The following is a 19,092-nucleotide window of genomic DNA, read 5'->3' as shown; positions in this document are numbered from 1 at the left end:
CGCATGTCTATATGTGCTATGGTAGCACATTGGGTGCTTTTGGAGAACGTCTTGGCTCTCTAAAAGCACCAAATGTACTACCATAGTGCATACAGCCATGCCAATTTGCATGTATGTGCTATGGTAGTATATTGGGTGCTATTGGAGAGCATATTGGCTCTCCAAAAGCACCAAATGCACTACCATAGTGCATACAAACATGCGGGCATGTTTGAACGTGCTATGGTAGCGCATTTGGTGCTTTTAGAGAACCAAGATTCTCTCCAAAAGCACCAAATGCGCTACCATAGTGCATAAGGAGATGTCTACATGTTTGTAGGCGCTATGGTAGTGCATTGGGTGTTTTAGGAGAGCATCTTGGCTCTACAATAGCACAAAATATGCTACCATAGCGCAGAAAGACATGAGATCATCATGTCAGTATACGTTATGGTAGCACATTGGGTGTAGGTGGAGAGCATTTTGGCTCTCCAAAAGCATCAAATGCACTACCGTAGCACATAAGGGTATGCCCACATGTTTGTGTGCGATATGGTAGTGTATTGGGTTCTCTAGATAGTGTCTTAGCTCTCCAAAAGCACCAAATGTGCTACCATAGTGTATAAGAACTTTCCCGCATGTTTGTATGTGCTATGGTAGTGCATTGGATGATATTGGAGGGCATCTTGGCTCTCCAAAATCACCAAATGTGCTATGGTAGTGCATAAGGACATGCCTGCATGTTTGTATACGCTATGGTAGCACATTGGGTTCTTTTGGAGTGTCTTAGCTCTCTAAAAGTGCTAAATGCACTACCATAGTGCATAAGGACATGCCCGTATATTTGTATGAGCTATGCTAGTGCATTGGGTGTCTTTTAACAGCATCTTGGCTCTTGAAAAATACTAAATGTGCTACCATAGTGCATTCAGATATGGCAGCACATTGGGTGCTTTTGAGAGCATCTTGGCTCTCTAAAATCAACAAATGCACTACCGTAGCACATAAGGACATACTCATATGTACTATGCACTATGGTAGCATATTGGGTGCTATTGAAGAGCGTCTTGGTTCTATAAAAGCACCAAATGTACTACCATAGCACATAAGGACATGCCCTCATGTTTGTATGTGCTATGGTAGCACATTGGGTGCTTTTGGAGAGCGTCTTGGCTCTCCAAAAGCACAAATTGGGCTAACATAGCGCATAAGAATAGGCCCACATGTTTGTATGCACTGTGGTAGTGCATTGGGTGCTTTTGGAGAGTATCTTGGCTCTCCAAAAGCATCAAATTTACTACCATACCGCATACAGACATGCTTGCATGTTTGTTTGCACTATGGTAGTGTATTGGGTACTATTAGAGTGCATCTTGGCTCTCCAAAAGAACCCAACGTGCTACCATAGCGCATAAGAACATGCATGCATGTGTGTATGTGTTTTCGTAGTGTATTGGGTGCTATTGGAGATCATTTTGGCTCTCCAAAATCACAAAATGCACATACAAACATGCTCACATGTATGCTTGCATTGTGGTAGTGCATTGGGTACTATTGGAGTGCATATTGGCTCTCCAAAAGAACCCAATGCGCTACCATAGCGCATAAGGACATGCTTGCATGTGTGTATGTGTTGTCGTAGCATATTGGGTGCTATTGGAGATCGTTTTGGCTCTTCAAAATCACAAAATGCACTACCATAGCACATACAGACATGCAAGCATGTTTTTATGCACTATGGTAGCGTATTGGGTACTTTTGGAGCAACAAGGCGCTCTCAAGAAGCACTAAATATGCTACCATAGCGCATAAGCACATGCTCACATGTTCATATACGATATAGTAGCACATTTGGTGATTCTAGAGTGTAGCTCCATATTTATGTCTCCCTATCATGCATGGCCAGACCCATGGTTTGGGGACCCTTGTCCTCACATTACCTATATATAGATATGTAACATTTAATGGTCTAGTAACTTGTGTGTAGCAAAAAATAGCATAAACATAGTGAGCATTTCATTAGAATAGATTTCTAAAGAGCATAGCAAGAGTGCTTGGATGGTGAGAGCAACAAAAGCATACAACCTATTTAGATAGGTATGAACAATACTTCAAAAGAGAGAGAAATTAAGCTATTGACAACAGTTGAGGACCGGATTTACATGGAGCCGGTGCCCCTCCAAAAGACTTTGTATTATAGGTTTCCCCCATCAAGAGAGACATTTTACAATACAATACTTTGTGTTCCTTCAATAACTCGCTGGTGCAATGAAGACCCAATGAAGATGGAAGCTTCAAGCACCATGCACACACTTATAAAACACAACATCAATTCCCTCACGGTCTCAGACCCAGGACCTCACACACCTTCAAAGATGGTGAGAGCTAGCGGGGTATGAGAGTAGATTGAGAGGAAGAAGGAAGATTCTTACAAGAAATAAGTATATCTCCTCACATAATCACTCATAAAAGCTTAACATAGCTTAGTAATTAGCATGGTAGAGGAGATGAGCATGCCTTGGAGCTTGGCTCTTGGTTGGATTTGCATCACAAAGCCAAGAATTGTTGGTGTAGGCCTCCCCTCTCACAAGCTTGGAGTAGATGATGAGCTTTCCATTAGAGCTTGAGAAGGAGAGAGAGTCTTCTTTGCTTCACACATGAGATTATGTGAGTGTGTGTGTGATAATGCCTTGCCAAAATCAGTCCCCTCTCTCTCTCTTGGTCGACCTCTCTTGCATTTTACTCATGTTGGCACCCCATTGGACCCTGCAAAGATTAGCCAATGATAATTAAGAAGCATAAGTGATAGCCTTCTGACATGTGTCCCCCTTTCCCTTTTTGTGAGATCTTTAGGTAATTAATTAGTGCAATTAAACTCTCACTGGACCCCTTAGTCTTTTGGCAAATAGGAATCAGGCAAGCCATTGGGCTGCCTGAATGCTCATTGGACCCCTTGGGAGACTGTCCAATAGTCTTTTAGAGAGCTTATTTTCTATTGGTTCTTTTATCAAGTGTTTTTAAATGAATTAAACTAAATGTACTCTAGTTTAATTCTCATTGGTCCACCTCTATGGCCATCCAATAGGAATTGAATGCATCTTGGAGCAACTGGCCTAGGGAGCTAACATGTGTCCCCTATTCCCTTTGTGTAAAGGAAGCGTGCTAGAGTGCGTGTGTGTGTGTGTGTTTCTCTCTCATCTACTACTAAAAGGGCTCGCCCCCTCCAAGATAGGGATGTGGGAAGACTTAGAGTCTTCCCACAAGCATCCAATCTTTCCTAAGTTTTGACCATTGAACTTAAACTTTGGATTTTGGAACCTTAGCATTTTGAAAGTCTTAATGGGTTGAACCTTAGGGTCTTTGAAGCCCATTGTTGCACATTGCTCTTTTGCAGATGCCCCCCCTTTGGATCCCTACTGTGGCCGGTCTGCCAACTTAACCAATATTCTAGCTTTTTCTCCCCTGGTTCTTCCCCATATTAAATGATCAATTTAACATGAGAAAATCATTTAGGAGAATTAGATATTAGTTATTATGACATTACCTCTCTCTTGAAATCATAGTCGTCCTAGACTATGGTTTAGAGAAGATAAAGCCTAGTCATTAGTCCTTTGCCTAGCAGGTAGAGGATCTCTCTTTTGCCCGACGACATTGTTCCAAAATGGATGACTAATTCATTAGATAGACATGACAATAACCACCCAACCATACCTATATGTAGGCCCTTGGCCTTTGGCTCTTAGCTATATATAGCCCCTATACCGCATGTGTATCCATCGGCCCTTGGCCAGGGCCGTGCCCTCCTATAGTCCTACCCTTGGCATGACATTACTCCCCCCTTGGAGAAGCGTTTTTGTCCACAAAAACAAAAGTGGTAGGATCTTCATAAGAACACTGATGTTTTCTAGAGTGGTATCCTTCATGGATCCAGCTGTTTGTTTGACCAAAACACGGGGCCCGAATATCAAAATTTCGTACAACATTGCTGAGGAATCAACAATTGGCTGAATAACCATCGTGGTTAACTTGGAAAATCCACAAGCACCCAAACCGAGCCATGACCTCTATTGGTGATTGGTAGACCGAAAAGTAAACTCAACGAGATACTGCACATGGAGTGCAAAATGCTTCATAAGCAACTAATGTTATAAATATGCATGTCACTCAAAATCAGCCTTCTAAACACTAGGGCCCATAACACCTAGTGTGCATGCATTTAGCAAAAAACAGGTCCCAACCTGTATATCCATGATCATCCTTGCCAATACTTATGGAGAATGTGATGTGCGTAGCACACACTAAAATAGGTCCAAAAAGAAACTAAAGACTTTCAATTGGCAGTCATTTTCAAGCCTTGCTGAAATGTTTGAACCATTATAGAAGATGAAACATCGATCACTTCTAGGGACAAACAGTGAAACTTTTTCATTAACAACTCAGAGCCTTGCTATATGTATAAACAACCATCTGTAATGTTGTTTAGTAGTACTTGTACCTGAATAAGTCATTCTAAGTATCCAACAATTTCTGGCCACCGAAATTGCTCTTGATACGTCGTGCTGAAAATGGTCTAGAAAACAGATGTGATCAGCACCTAGGGACTTTCTCGTGACACATATTTGAAATCGTGGGCACCAGTGTCAGACCCAGAGACTCATATTTGCCACATGTGGAATATGTCTCAACTAAGGATGTCTAAAAAAAAAGAACATCCTATAAGTACAAGATGTACTTGTGTGTGGAGGTAACTGCAAACACTCTACGACTGGAGTGAGAGGGACCCTCATTAGCCTTGCTGCACACTGGCTAAACCGAACTCCTTGAGTCCCTAGACCATGTTGTATCCCATGTGACAACATGTGCCAAATCGAATCCAACAAGTGGGTTCATAACAGCATAATGTACATTGGTCAGTACGGCCCAAAATACTTGTTCCGATCTGCCCTTGGCATGGCCCTGGGGATTGAACTGAAAGTTCAGTTACCCGTAGTTAAATGCATAGGAGCACGTCTCCCACCTGTGGAAAAACCAAGCAACATTGCACTAGAAATCCTGGGTGTTGCCTTTGCAATCCAAGCCCGTTGGGTAGAATCTACGTAGTCAAACCCCTTGGTAAGACCCTTTGTAGGAACTGCTCAACTTGCAGGTAATGGTAACCAACATAGTCAACCGTGTACAGAATGATTGGAGTCGACTTGAAAAGTTGAATTTATCCACGACCGCGTGGTAGATTGCGGACCGCTTTCCTTGAAAGTATAACGGGAATAGATCAAACTGTGATCCTCAATGCCGATGGGATGATTTAGTAAACACCCGTTGGGCCTTACCTCAAAAATTGTACTTCCATAGACACTCGTAGTGTTATAGAAAGAACAAGATATCCACACAAGTGAAATGCCCAGCTCTTATGGACAACCATGCTGTTTGAAATTCTTGCTACATCTATACACCGTGTTATAGATCAGCCTATGTGAGTATAAGTTCATTTAAAAACTCAGCTCAATTGTCGCACCAAAACATGTAGTGCTTACGAAATACCCATATGTAATGGCAAGACTCTTGCTTGGCCATTAATGTCAATGGGGAGTCCAATGGGTAGATATGTTCAAGCAGGAGAACAATCACCCAAAAAATGCCATCATTTGGGTCTTAGACAAGGTCTGTTGACTATGGCTCTTAGCCGGTGTGGCTCATAGCCTTTATGCAAATAGGAAATTAGTGTTCAATTGAAGAATTGATGAAGACTAATGGGAGTGGCGTCTTAGCCACTTACTAGCTGAGAGTTAGCGCACCTTGGCTCAGGCTGACTCACGAGCAAAACATGTATCAAAATATTCTTAAAAAGTTATTATTCTTCAAGAGAAAGAAGAAAGAGAGAAAAGAAGAGCAGGTTGGGATGAGGAACGTTCCTTAAAGGACTATGACGTGCATAGTTGATTGGCATGCTCTTGTGCATCTTATGCCTCATGTGCAGCTTATCCTATAAGCATGCAACAATTTTCTGCTATGACTCTCTCATCAAGAGAGGTAACAAAAAAACACAAACAAGTCACAGACTGACCCACCTATCGTATATGTGGTTGTGACGACACCAATGTGACTTAATGATAGCACTTTGCCTTTGAATGAAGTCCAAGTTTTAGGTTCTTTTTAGTGTTGTTGTGTGTTGATAGCAACCCAAAAATCATGTTACACAATCCAGTACTCATCTTGTCCTTGACAAAGTGTCTGGTGTTATAGCGAAAGCATGTTGCGTGAGGCGGTAGAATTGAATCCACCTAGCTAGCATGCCATGCATACATAATCGTAAGCCCTTGGCCAAAGTGATGGCCTCAAACATGAGAGCCAAAACCATAAGTGCCTTGCACAATATAAACTGGTAGGTTTTTTGTGAGGTGATATTCCCTATTTTGCCAGTTTTTTCAAACTTGTGTGCCACTACCCTTGATGCCAAGTCATTGGGCAGTACCTTGGCACAAGGGAGAAGCCTTGCTTCATGTAAAATTATCAAAGCACTTTGCTTTGCACAAAAGCAGTAATTTCCAGTCAAAGGTGTAAACATGGAAAAATAAGAAGAACGTAAAATTGGCTAACCTGATCGTTGCTGTAACCAGTTGGCCCGAGATTCCGTGGAAGCAAACTCGTGTAAAAATGGCTCATAGCCATATCTGCTACACATATACGTCCCTTGTATCATATACGCCCGTCTATCACATAATGAAATAACTTGCAAGCATATTGCCAAATCCTTCCCAAGTTTGTATGCTCATAGCATATGCCGAACGTGGGGAGTCGCAATGCAAGACACACATAAATATAAGCCATGCTAATAGCCAGCGGATGCGGCTGCTTACATACAGATATCATGACCCAAAAGAATCTCCCTTCTCGAGCAATCTCAAATGAAATTAGCCAGTACTTTGTGGCAAGCATCCTGTGTCAGCATTTCAAAACAGTGACAAGGAGTCGGCCATGACAAGTAACTTGCCCCTTGCATCAAGTCGAGCAACAGGATGTGCCAATCTCCTTGAGATTCCAAAACATTGCAAGTTTGCTATGCTTTATCATCAAATTGAACTGTTGACGAACCGTGCTTCAGATCAAGGCCGTAGGTACTCGAGCCATGATTGAGTAATTGAATCATTGGTCCTTGGTATACAATAGAATTGTAATGCTTAAAATAACTGTCACAAGCCGTGCTTGTGCTTGGAGTGCCAAAATTGCACTCACATCTGTTGCATGTAAAGAGTATCATGCGATTCTCATGCATTACTTTATGTAGAGATACAGTAATGAATTGTAGACCAAGTTGCGCAGATAACAATGAAGTATGAGCATCATAATGCACCGACAAAGCGTACCTAGAATTGTTTATCGAGGCATGTAAAATCGATTGCAAATCCAGATTGACAAAAAACATCCGGTCTAACCATTGTGTTATATCAAGCACGATAAACTTCCAAGACATGCCATGCATGCTTGATCGTACTGATGATGGAGAACAGTTGTGCTTGTTATGCTTATGCTAACCACAAAAGCACCTTGTGCTTGGTACCAACCTTGATTGTGGATGCACTTACACGTCTTCTGCATGCGAGAGTTACACAGCATGTCTAAAAAATTTGGCAAACAAAAAACGAAAATCTATGCATACCTTACCTTTGAACGTGAGATACGAATTGTAGTCATGTCATCCAAGAGCTACATCAGTCGTCATCGCACTTGCTTGGATGCAAGAGTTGCATCACTGTCAATGCTTCGGCCAGGTCTTGAAAATCCTGGAAGGCACGAACTTGCAGGCTAATTTGTTCATTCTCGACGTTAATTCCAGATTGCTACAAATCTGTCCTATCGTGCCCCCGATGTAACAGCTGCCTTGGAAGCCACGACCGAAACCCTCAGGGTGGCCCGCGGGCACCCTACAGCACCCAACCGTGTGAAAAATTAAACAATTTGGCGATGGCAGTTCTCTACAGCCTGCACAGATCCAAGATTCCACGTGAGCACGTGTTGTAGAGGTTATTGGGCCAGCTTCCTCTGTCGACTTCACTACCTTGGCCCAGGGAGAACCCAATGAGAGCATGCATGCCTGATTTGGTGCAGGTCGATAGATCTGCATGGGCCTCTCTCGGGGTGCTTTCCCGCGGCTACAACTTAGTCGATACCCGCCAGGCAAGAGGCCGATTCCACTGCCTGCTTGTCGGGCCTTGCCTTCCTCGCAACCAAAGCCTTCCCCATAGCCTTTTTGCAGACCGCCTTGCTTGCCTACTTTGCCATGCGAATAATCCCGAACGAGAGAGAGAGAGAGAGAGAGAGAGAGAGAGAGAGAGAGAGAGAGAGAGAGAGAGAGAGAGAGAGAGAGAGAGAGAGAGCATGCAAATTCCATGCAAGACCTCAATCTCCCCTCTTCCATAGCTCCCTTCTTCCTTCTCCCACCTTGCTTTGATACCAATGAAAGGGCATAGGGAGATAGACGTGCCAATAACCACCCAACCATACCTATATATAGGCCCTTGATCCTCTTGCTCTTAGCTATATATAGCCCATGTACCGCATATGTATCCATTGGCCCTTGGCCAGGGCCATGCCCTCCTATAGTCCTACCCTTGGCATGACATAAGTTGCCGTAAGCATGTCTGCGCATTAGTCCTATCAATCTTCCATAGTAGAGTGGCAAGCTCTACTTGGTTTTTGGGTGACATCATCTCCACAAACTTGATCTTAAGCATGCATACTTCTTAACATTGTGCACAATAAAGAAAAAGAGAGTTTTATAAGACAAAAGCTTTGTTCATTTTAAACATTTATACATTTACTTACTCTAGGGAAGCATTGTAATCATTGATAAGGTTTAGGTTATCCTTTAATTGTATGCCTTCCATCCATCTAGCATCTTCAAAAGGATAGTTCTTAAACTTAATAAGATATCGTCGGATAATCTTACCACCTCTTAATACCTTGCCTTCAAGTAGGTGGACTCCGGCTGTGCAGCACCTCTTCTTGGTTCTCGATCTTTGGTGGGTCTTCAATAGTTGGTTCTTGAGGTGGCTCTCCTTTGTAAGGCTTCAGTAGGCTCACATGGAAAGCATTGTGTATGAACCAATGACTGGGCAACTTAAGTTGATAGGCCATCTCATTGATTGGTCCAAAAATCTGGAAGGGACCATAGTACCTTTTTGCTAACTTAGCATAGTACTTTTGGTGTCTCGTAGGATTCTTGCCCGTCGTGTGCCTTACTCGAACCTTGGGAAATTTAAGCATGACCCAATCATTTTCTTTAAAGTCTTGGGCTCTTTTGTGCTTATCAAAAACAGCCTTTTGCCTTTGCTGTGAGATAGGGATATCCTTAATCTTTTGGAAAGATTCTTGTAGGTCTCGGTTATACTCATCTGCAACGAAGATCTTTCCGTGTACCTTAAGTAGCAGGGGACTTTTTAATCTTCCCTCAATTACCTCGAAAGGTGATTTTTTGTGGAGATATGTACAGTACTATTGTAGGCATACTCCACCAAGGGTAAGTACTTCTCCCATTGGGACCTTTGATCTACTTCCATTACGTAAGCTTTTAGTAGATCAAGAATTGTTAGGTTATCTATTTCATTTCGGCCATCCGTTTGCAGGTGATAGGCCAAAGAAAAGTTTAGCCTTGTCCCTAAATTCTCAAAGAGACCCTTCCAAAAATTATTGGTCATTCTAGTATCTCTATCCAACACTATGGACATTGGCAAGCCATGGTACTTGAAGATTTATGATATGAAGAGGGTTGCCATTTGATGGGCTTTGATAGTCTTCTTGACAGGTATAAAATGAGCTTGTTTGCTGAACCTGTCTACTATCGTCCATATTCCCGTATTCCCATGGATAGACTTGAGCAATTCAAAGATAAAGTCCATGAACATGCTCTCCCATGGTGAATTAGGAATTGGCAAAGGTTGAAGCAATCCAGTTTGATTACCTCTATCAAACTTTGTCTTTTGGAATATCACACATTTAGAAACATACTCTTGTCTGTTTGCTTTCATGGTAGGCCAATAGAAATATGTTTCAATCCCTTTTAGGGTAGACTGAATCCCTCTATGCCCCGCATAAGGAGGAGCATGAGATTCATACATTACTTTCTCACGTAGTGAGTTAGTAATGCATAGTCTATTGCCATAGAGAAAATAACCATCTTGTAAGGTAAATGGTTCCTCTTTCTTCCCTAGTGCAAGGATTGAAATCACATCACTAAAATCGGTCAATAGCATACTCATCTATCATAGAAGATAGATCATTGTGAGTTGCTATGGAAACCGCATTCACTCTCGACCGTCTTGAGAGTGCATTGGCTACTTGATTATGCTTTCTAGCAATGTGAGCAATATGAAAATGAAATTGCAAAAGGAAATTTTCCCACCTCATTTTTTTGTTGGAGAGCTTGGTTTGCATCATGAAGTACTTAAGGCTTTGGTGATCCGTCCGCAGAATGAAAGGAGTCTCCAATAAATAGTGCTTCCATGAGTCTAAGGCATGTAGAACTACGAGGAGTTCCTTTCATATATGCCTAGAGATTGCTCAACAGAGTCGAGCCTTTGACTTTCGTAGGCTATGGCATGCCCTTCTTGGAGCAAAACAGCTCCAAGGTAATCACCACAAGCGTCACATTGGACCTCAAATGGCTTTGAGAGATCCGACAGTATAAGCACAGGTTGAGAGATAAGCTTTTCTTTAAGCTTTTTGAAAGCATTGTTCTCCTTGGTAGAACATGTATACCTAACAAAAAAAATTAAAGGCAATTTCAGTTTTGAATTTTTGTAAAGAAAAAATTTGATTGGTTGAATATGATAGTGGGCACTCATGAAATGAAAAGCGTGTAAAATAGCCTCCTGAAAGTGTGAAATAGCCTACTGAAGTTCTAACTAAACTTTTACTATGGAATACATTTGGTTGATGTGACTTTCTCTCTCTCTCTCTCTCTCTCCATCCAATGTTGCACGATTCCAAGTTAATATTGAAAAGAGCGTTTTGGGTACTTGCCACCATGCTCAATGCTTGTCTCAAGAGACATTAAAGTATAGGACACATATACAGAGAGGCACATCATTGAAGGTTAGCCCAACAATCCCGATTTGGATCCCTTTCTCAATGCAAAGGTGCCTTCTAAGATCTTTGTAAAGAGTTCTCCTTCAAAAGAGTATATTCCCAAGAAAATGAGTAAGCTAGGCCCTATCCTAAACGTTCAAACTCACATCAAAAATCAAACCATATGCTAATCTTTTCTTGATGTCTACAAAACTCTTAGAAGAACTACTTATAGCAATCTCATCTCTAAGGGCAGGCCTCGTGAATTTTCACTTGTTTTCTTCCTTGCCACGTAAATTATTTGCTTCTTCATAAATGAAATATTTAGGTCGCATAGCCCAAAATTCAGATAAATCAAAACCCCTCCCCTTGCTAACTTGCCTAAAGAGCATATTAACTAGTAAGTACATATTGGATCTACATTGCACCCATTAATTAATTAGGTGCAAAGATTCCCTGTGCCACTTTCATCAAAGCAGATTATCTACCTTTGCTCGGGTTTCCGCGTGCACAAACACCCTATCTTGCTCCCCACTTGCGATGCCCCTCCCTCCTTTCCTTTGGCGACTGCTTTGCTACCCTGTTGTGGGTGAGCCCATGCAGAGAACGTGCATGTTCTCTTGTGCTTGCTCCCCCTTTTGTGGCCCCCTCCCTCTCTTCCACTCTCTGTGCACCTTATGTGCCCCCAAAATCCTCCTCTCATTGCCTTATGCTTCGACGTGCAAACAGAAGAAGAGACACATGCCAGAAATACACCATCACCTCCACTAAACAACGCCCATGTTTTCGTCCCTCTTCTCCATCTGGCACCCTAGCCATTGGACGAGCTCGTCCTCCTCCCACGCGCGCCACCCATGTGTCCTTGGCTCATGCCTTGGAATATTATGCCGCCCCTCACATGAAGCTCTGTCTCTCTCTCCTCTCTCTCTCTCTCTTGCACGTGCTCTAAAACTCCGGGGCATGCATAGGTGTGGGCATTCCCAGCCACATAGCCACATTCATCCTCCCATCGCAGCAGGTCTTCCTTTTGCTTGCAGTGTCTTTGCTCCGTCTGCGACACAGAGAAGACATTGCAGGCATTGTCTTAGTCTCTGCAAATGCTTGTCGTGCAGGCTCGAGCTAAATCACCCAAAAAGGATTCATAAGCATACTCTGTTTGTCCCAATTGGCTCGATCAAGGATCTGTTCCAGATGTCTAGATCACAGCTCTGCAAAGGCCTCGCCCTGGCCATCACTGCTGCATGTGCAAGTCGGCTCCGCTATGTTGCTTGCTGAGTGGACACACTCGCCACCACTCTCTGCCCTGCACCCAACCTATCTCTTCTCTGCTCACTTGGACCTAGAAGGAGAAGCAATGTGAGAAGTTGATCTTGGCGAGGGCAAGCAGGGGCAAGCCTACGTTGCCTTCGATCAACGATAGGAGAGAGAGAGAGAGAGAGAGAGAGAGAGCATTTGTCCTCCCACCGTAGCAGGTCCATGCCCTTTTCTCTTTCTCGCTCACTCTCACTCTAATTGCCTGCCAGGTGTCGATCCCATGCCTTTTTTCTTTCGTTTCCCACACGGTATCTCAAAAGATACCCTCTAATTCGACTTGCTTGGAAAATTAGCACGACCTATTCATGTTTAGAGATGCTGTCATTAATTCGCCCTTGTAACTTGTAACTTGCAACGGACAGAGTCTCCCACTAACTATGATTTTTCACCTAGATTTCTGTGAGTCAGCTTCGCCATTTGATGTAATTAAATTCACTGTCTTTTTTGCAAAAAATAAAGTTGTTTTTAATTTTCTAGTTTCTTTTTAAGAGAAATGCTGGTTTCTTATTTTATGTTTTACCTCTGCTCCAAAGCAAAACGTATATTTAACCTTTTTGGCCTGCCCAAAGGGCAAAGGCTATAGAGATCACTTCTCTTTTTGCTGACTAAAATAGGAAAAAAGTTGAGTTGTATTTTTAAGCATTTTTTGACATGTCAAAAATCTTGATTGGTTGAAATAAGATAGTGGGTACTCATTGAAATGAATTGTGTAAATCTAATGATGGGCATGTCTTGAGTTTTGAAATATGAAATGAACTCTCATATATCAAGGAAAAGATTTTGGGTTGCCGAAAGCTTTTGGAAGCATGAAACGCTGACAGCCTTATATGTTAAATGATAAAGCCTTAGAGGCTCCACAAATCCCAAGAGTCACTTTTTCATTTTGAAATTTGTGTTACTCACCTTTTCATTTTGAGAATTTTGAGAAACTTGAGGTAATAGACTAAAGTTGTCATTTTTGTTAGTTAAAACTTTATGGAAGGAATTTATCATTTAGGGCTTTAACCTTTAAAGATTTGGACCTATAATTTTTTTCTTATTAGAAGGTAAAACTTTGAATTAAAGAAAGTGAAAATGTTACATGGATCCACAAGTAGGGGGAGAGTCACCCCGAGACGCTAGAGTTTTAGGAATTAGAACTTTAAAGCTTTTAAAGTGGGATTTACAACTTAGGGATCTATATTTTTAAATTTGTAAAAAGGGCTCTAGAGGTTAAAAAATGTAGAGTTTTTAGAGTGGGGTGTAGAGCATAGGGATCTAAAGCTTAGGGTGCAGAGCTTAAGGGTGCTTTTTTAATTCAATTCTATGTGCACACTTATGTTTTTTTAAAAAAAAGCTTAGAGATATAGTGATTTAAACGTGGGATCTACCCTCAGATCAAGGCTTAAAATTGATGTCTACTTTTTTTTTCAAGGGCTATTTTGCCTATCAAACAATCTCAAAATTGCCTGTCATTTTTTGTATTTATATCTTTAAGTTAACACGTTATATATGGCCAATTATATAAGTTGATTGCATTACACAAAGCATATGAAAGGGGGCTTGAAAAATTTGATGTCAAAAAGAAATTTTTATCATGCCTAGCAGGCCTTGTGATTTTATCACTTGTTGGCCTTAGCGTTCGTTTCCTCACTTTACCTTAGGAATTTAATATTCATATCTCAAGCATCATGATAACACTTTCTTACAGTGGAATTTAATATTCCTATATTATTTTTTAATAAAATAACATTCTCTCTGTCTCTCTCTCTCTTTTTTAATGCTTTCTTACATTGGAATTTTATATTCCTATATAATTATTATTTTTCTCTCCATTTTCTTTTTTTGAAAAATAAAATAAAAAATCATAGCTTTCTCTTCTCTTTCTCACACACACATGGTGCAAAAGATGTTTTATATATTAGTATCAGTATTAGTATTTATAACTAAAAATTATGTTTATTAAATATAAATTATATTTATCTGTTGTTTTAATAGGCCATCTTAAAATTAAATTTTAATGTTATTAACCTTTTCTCTTGCAGCAAAACCTAAACGCAAAAGCTCATCTTTTTAACCTTTTCTCTCTCTTGCCATAGCCGAAACCTTCTCTCACGCAAACGCATAAAGCTTCGTCTCCCTTCTGCCGCATTCCCTCATCTCTCTCCTACAGTCCTACTGCGAGTATGGATATGGAGCGTTCCCCTCCTCCACTTGCAAAACGCCTAAAGCCAGGGTCTTCTGGATCCTCATCATCCTGTGCGCTTCGTTTCTCACTGTCCCCACAGTCCATTGATGCAAAGGACGCCATTGCGTTGAAGGAGAAAGATCCAAACTTGAGCTTGCGGCTTACTTCAACAGAAGAGCTTTCTCCCAAGAAGGCGTTGAGGGAGAACATAAGGCCTGGCTTTGCCTTCTCTGTCTGGCCTTCTCAGACAGGCCAAACCAATAAGGTATTCAAGGAACTTATGAGCTTTAGAGATGACTATCTGCTATATTTTCATCTTCTTCAAACATCTTTTGTGCAATGCTTGGGAGACTCTATTGGTTTTGTGCTTGCCATTCTCGACCATTGCCTGAGGAGACTTGCCAGCACTGATAAGAGCTTCGAAGTGATTTTTATCGGTCTTTATGCCAAGAAACCCTTTCAGTCAGACAAGGCAGAGCACATAACCTACCTTATCCTGCTGAAATTCATCGGTTACCTTCAGAAACAGGTTGATGCAGATAAGCAAAAGGGGGATGAGCAGACTGAGGCAAGTGCATTACTAGCAAGATGTTTTTCGTTGCTTGAGGCAACAGAATTTAGCCTCATCAGTCTTATGGAGAATCTTGGTGCTCAAGTGGAAGATCGTAGAGCATTTGCAGAATTCCTTCGCAATGATCTTCTCGTTTACAGAGATCTGCCAAAGCTCTTTGCTGAATCAACACCACCGCAGGAAGAAGCAAAGGACAAGGATGACCGCAACTTCGGGTCGCATCCTTTCACCACTATGTTGTGGACACAATTCAAAACGCCTCTAGCACAATTGGCTGGAATGAAAGAAAAGTTTCCGCAAGTTCACGGGAAAATTTTCAAAGAAGATGTCTTGGGGAAGCTTGCACTTTTGCTTGCAGATTTAGAGAGCAAGTTCAAGAATGGAGCAACCGAGGACAACTATAAAACAGTTTTTCCTGCAGCCTTCTTTCTCATTAAAGAGTTCATGAAGAGAAATGTAAGTAAATGACTTCTCGTTTACTACTTGCTGGTTTTCTTTTAGTTTGTCTTTTTTTTTCACTGAGTTTGGCTTTCTTTTGCTATGTAGAATGAACACGAAAGAGTTGTCAAATGGTACAACATGCAAGCTACAATCCCTGGTCAAAAGAATCCAATCAAGCCGCCCTTGGTGGTAGGTGGAAAGTCTTCTTCAATTCTTGGTGGCTCAGCATCAAAGAGAAGTCTTGTGGTTTATCCTTAATGCTCAACATGTCACACTGTCATAATGTGGAAAGGTATATCTCGGGTAAAATTTTGACTTTTATAAATATTTATGTGTGCAAAATTAGTGTTCAGCATGGCGTTTTGGAACAGTTTTATTGTAAGAATCTTAAGGAGTGTTGATAATGTCATTTATGTGCAGCACACTCTCTTGGTAAAGCTTAGTTTTGCTGCATGACTTCTTCTTGGGCTTATTTCTGTGATGTTTTTGCCTGCACTGGTTTTTGTGGCTTCTTGGGCTCGGTAAAGCCTATTCACAATCTAAAGATTAGTCTCAGCTTCTATTTGCTTAATGATTGCTTCTTGGGCTTGTTTCTGTGAATTTTTTGCCTGCATTGCTTGTGTAGCTAAACATCACTGCTTCTAACAAATATAGTCTGAGTGCTGCGAAAATTGGCGTGCTCATGGTCTTATAAAGTGCTGATGCTCCTCTGACTTAGTTATACTTGATGTATAGGCTTTCTAAACTTGATGATCAGGTGCAATTGTAAAGCTAGCTTGATCTCTGGATACCTTATGCTTTGAAAGGTTGGCCTTTGCAATGTAAAAATAGTTCTTCAGTGAGCGCTGTAGCTATAAATTGTATATCTCCTCCTCCAAGGTTAAGCGCTCAAAAAACCAGGGTACCAGTTATTAGTACTTGTTTAGGATGCCTGTCAAAAACTATTAGGAGGCATGTGATTGAAGTTCCAAGTCCCTTTGTAAGTCCACGCCCCTGTTCTCCCTCTCGAACAGAGTTACAGAGTTATGGTACCCTTGTGTAGTTGATTAGTTGGGATAAGAGCAAGCACCTCTTCGTTGTCTGCATTTTAGCTCCCGTAGCTTGCAATACTGTGTCCTCCACCCATGTTTTCTCAGTGTACTAGACACTCATACAATGTCAGATTGATGCCAGAGTCTTTAACGTCCTGCTGTGATGGGCCGGAAAGACCTGTGTTTTTGAGCTCTCTGTGTGCCCTTTTCTGTGTGAGGTTTTTAGATGAATACCCATTCTAACCCGTTTTTGTGGAATTGTAGTTGAACACTTCTGTGAGAATGGGAGAGAATTCCATTCTCACAGATGAGTTAGTTGAACACATGTTTTTTTTCACCAAAAAAATTCCTGATAATGCTGAAGAAAATGTGATGTTGATGTCGAGTCTTGTGAAGAAACTGCTTCAAAGTTCCTTCTTCCTAGAGCTTATATTTTTTCTGTGTTTGGTTGAACAGGCCGATCACACCATCAAGGCAGATTCTTGTACATAAAGATAAGCTATGTACAGCATACAAGAGCTACACAGGTAGTAAGGTACCTAACCTTACATACAGTATAGCTTTACGCACAAGAATGGGTAAATAGAAACAGATAAATCACAGAAAACCTTCAGAAAAGTTTTGAGACTCCTGTAATGTTACTTTGTAGCTTAGCTGCAGCTGTGCAGAAAATCATGTACAAAACATGGATGATAATACAAATATACAAGCTTGTTCACCAAATTTGTTTGTAATGTCAAAGTATTTTGCAACTTTAACAATGTCCATGCTTTCTACTTGAGGGTGTAATTTTTCTTCCTTCTAGTTTTAATGACTCTAGAGGCAATCGTAAATCGTTATCAAGAAAGTATGAAGGGAATGGGGGCAACCTTCTCTGTAGTACTTGCAAAAATGAGCTTTTACAGAGGATTAATTTAAGTTGAAGATTCCTTCTCTGTAGTACTTGCAAAAACGAGCTTTTACAGAGGATTAATTTGAGTTGAAGAGTCGAAAAGAGGCTGATCAGAGATATCAGTCTACGAAAACATTTTTGATGGCAGAAAAAAGTTTACTCTATGTTTCTGTGATGGCTGATTCATATTTTGTATATTCACAGATTTTTTAAATGTATTTAAATCTCATTGGTTTAAATGCTTCCTTCTATGATCTATTTTTTATTCAATATTTAAGTGGAGACGCCAGATAGAGAGAAATGAAATGTTATATTTGATGTCTTTAAAAGGCCAAAATGACCTGTGAGACCAAACTGGTACAGTCCTGGTGAATCTGATACAGTGTGGGCAAAATAAGATGAAATGAAATGAAACACAATAGGGAGTATAAGGCTACTGTCCTGAGTCGAAGCAGCTCAGCGCTGTGTATCATTACAAAGTGTGTGGGGGGCGCAGATACAGTGGGTAGTGAAACTCAATGTAGAGAGAGAGAGAGAGAGAGAGAGAGAGAGAGAGAGATTATGCAGCCAAAAAGAGACTAGACAGAGAGATTGTTATGTACATGTGTGCACACGTGCGCGTGTGTGTGAGAGAGAGAGATTCCACGTTTTCCAGTTACGGTGGCTTTTCCGGGGATACCTCTTCAGTTCCGTCACCTTATATCCACAGTTGCCTCCAGGATGGGCACAGTGGTCCTTGGCTCTTTGGTCACCGGAGTTGGCACCCCCAAGATACAGGTGTTGGGCCGTGGGCTCCTACTGCTACAGTGTTTCCGGATGTGGTAGAGCTCCTTTGGCGAGAATCCTCTTTTCGGCAGCGAGTATCCATCTCGGGCCGCCCTGACCAGTGTTTGCGGTGTCAGTCCTTCGGTCACCACGTCAGAGACTGTCCTCGTCCTGCTCGGCACCCCAGACCGCAGGGTCAGGCACAGCATCAGGGTCGTCCTCAGTAGCAGCAGCCGCACCGGCCACCACAGCCGCGAGTTGCCCCCCCCCCCCCCCCCTCGGAGACAGGGGAATGGTGCCCTGTTGACCGTCGGCATCGTTTTCGTGGTCCTCACATCCAGGACCCCTTGTCTTCTTCTAGAGTTCCAAGACAGCAGAAGCTTCCACGTCCTCCTCTTTCCCCAGTATTGGAGGAGGCGGGCTCTCAGGAGGATCTGTCTTTCCCTAGTCCCTGCTTCTCCACCGGAGGGTCATGGCTCTGGTCCACTTCTGGGACCTCCTTTGCCTCTTCCTTTTGCTGGTTTTGGGGCTATGGACACAGTTTCCAGAGCTCCCCTCCTCGTCTTCCAGGGCACTGGTCTTAGCATTGCCACCAAGGCAAGCTTCCCCAGTGGGTCCACCTCTCTCAGTTATTCATGGATTGTGCTCCACTAGCTTGGAGATTTGACGTGGCGAGTATGAGCGCAGATGATACTGGGTCTCTTGAGGTACGTGTTTACTTCGCTAGTCAGCAGTGTCTGGTTGCACCTCAGAAAAGAAAGACCCCCTTTCTCTCTTTCTTCCTACCTTTCACTGGGCAGGAGGATTGGTGGTCGGACTTGGTTCTTTCCTTCACTTGTACTCAGATCCAGCAGCACCTCACTTCTTGGCA

At 41.9% G+C, this 19,092-nt stretch overlaps 1 pseudogene; it reads left to right on the top strand.

The window, feature by feature from the left end:
- Positions 1 to 14,519: 14,519 nt before the first annotated feature.
- Positions 14,520 to 18,875, top strand: LOC147423409 (uncharacterized; annotated as a pseudogene).
- Positions 18,876 to 19,092: the final 217 nt, after the last annotated feature.

Source organism: Adiantum capillus-veneris, chromosome 26, assembly GCF_014529385.1.
Source record: "Adiantum capillus-veneris isolate H3 chromosome 26, ASM1452938v2, whole genome shotgun sequence".
NCBI classification, from domain to species: domain Eukaryota; kingdom Viridiplantae; phylum Streptophyta; class Polypodiopsida; order Polypodiales; family Pteridaceae; genus Adiantum; species Adiantum capillus-veneris.
This window is presented reverse-complemented; position numbering and strand designations above follow the sequence as displayed.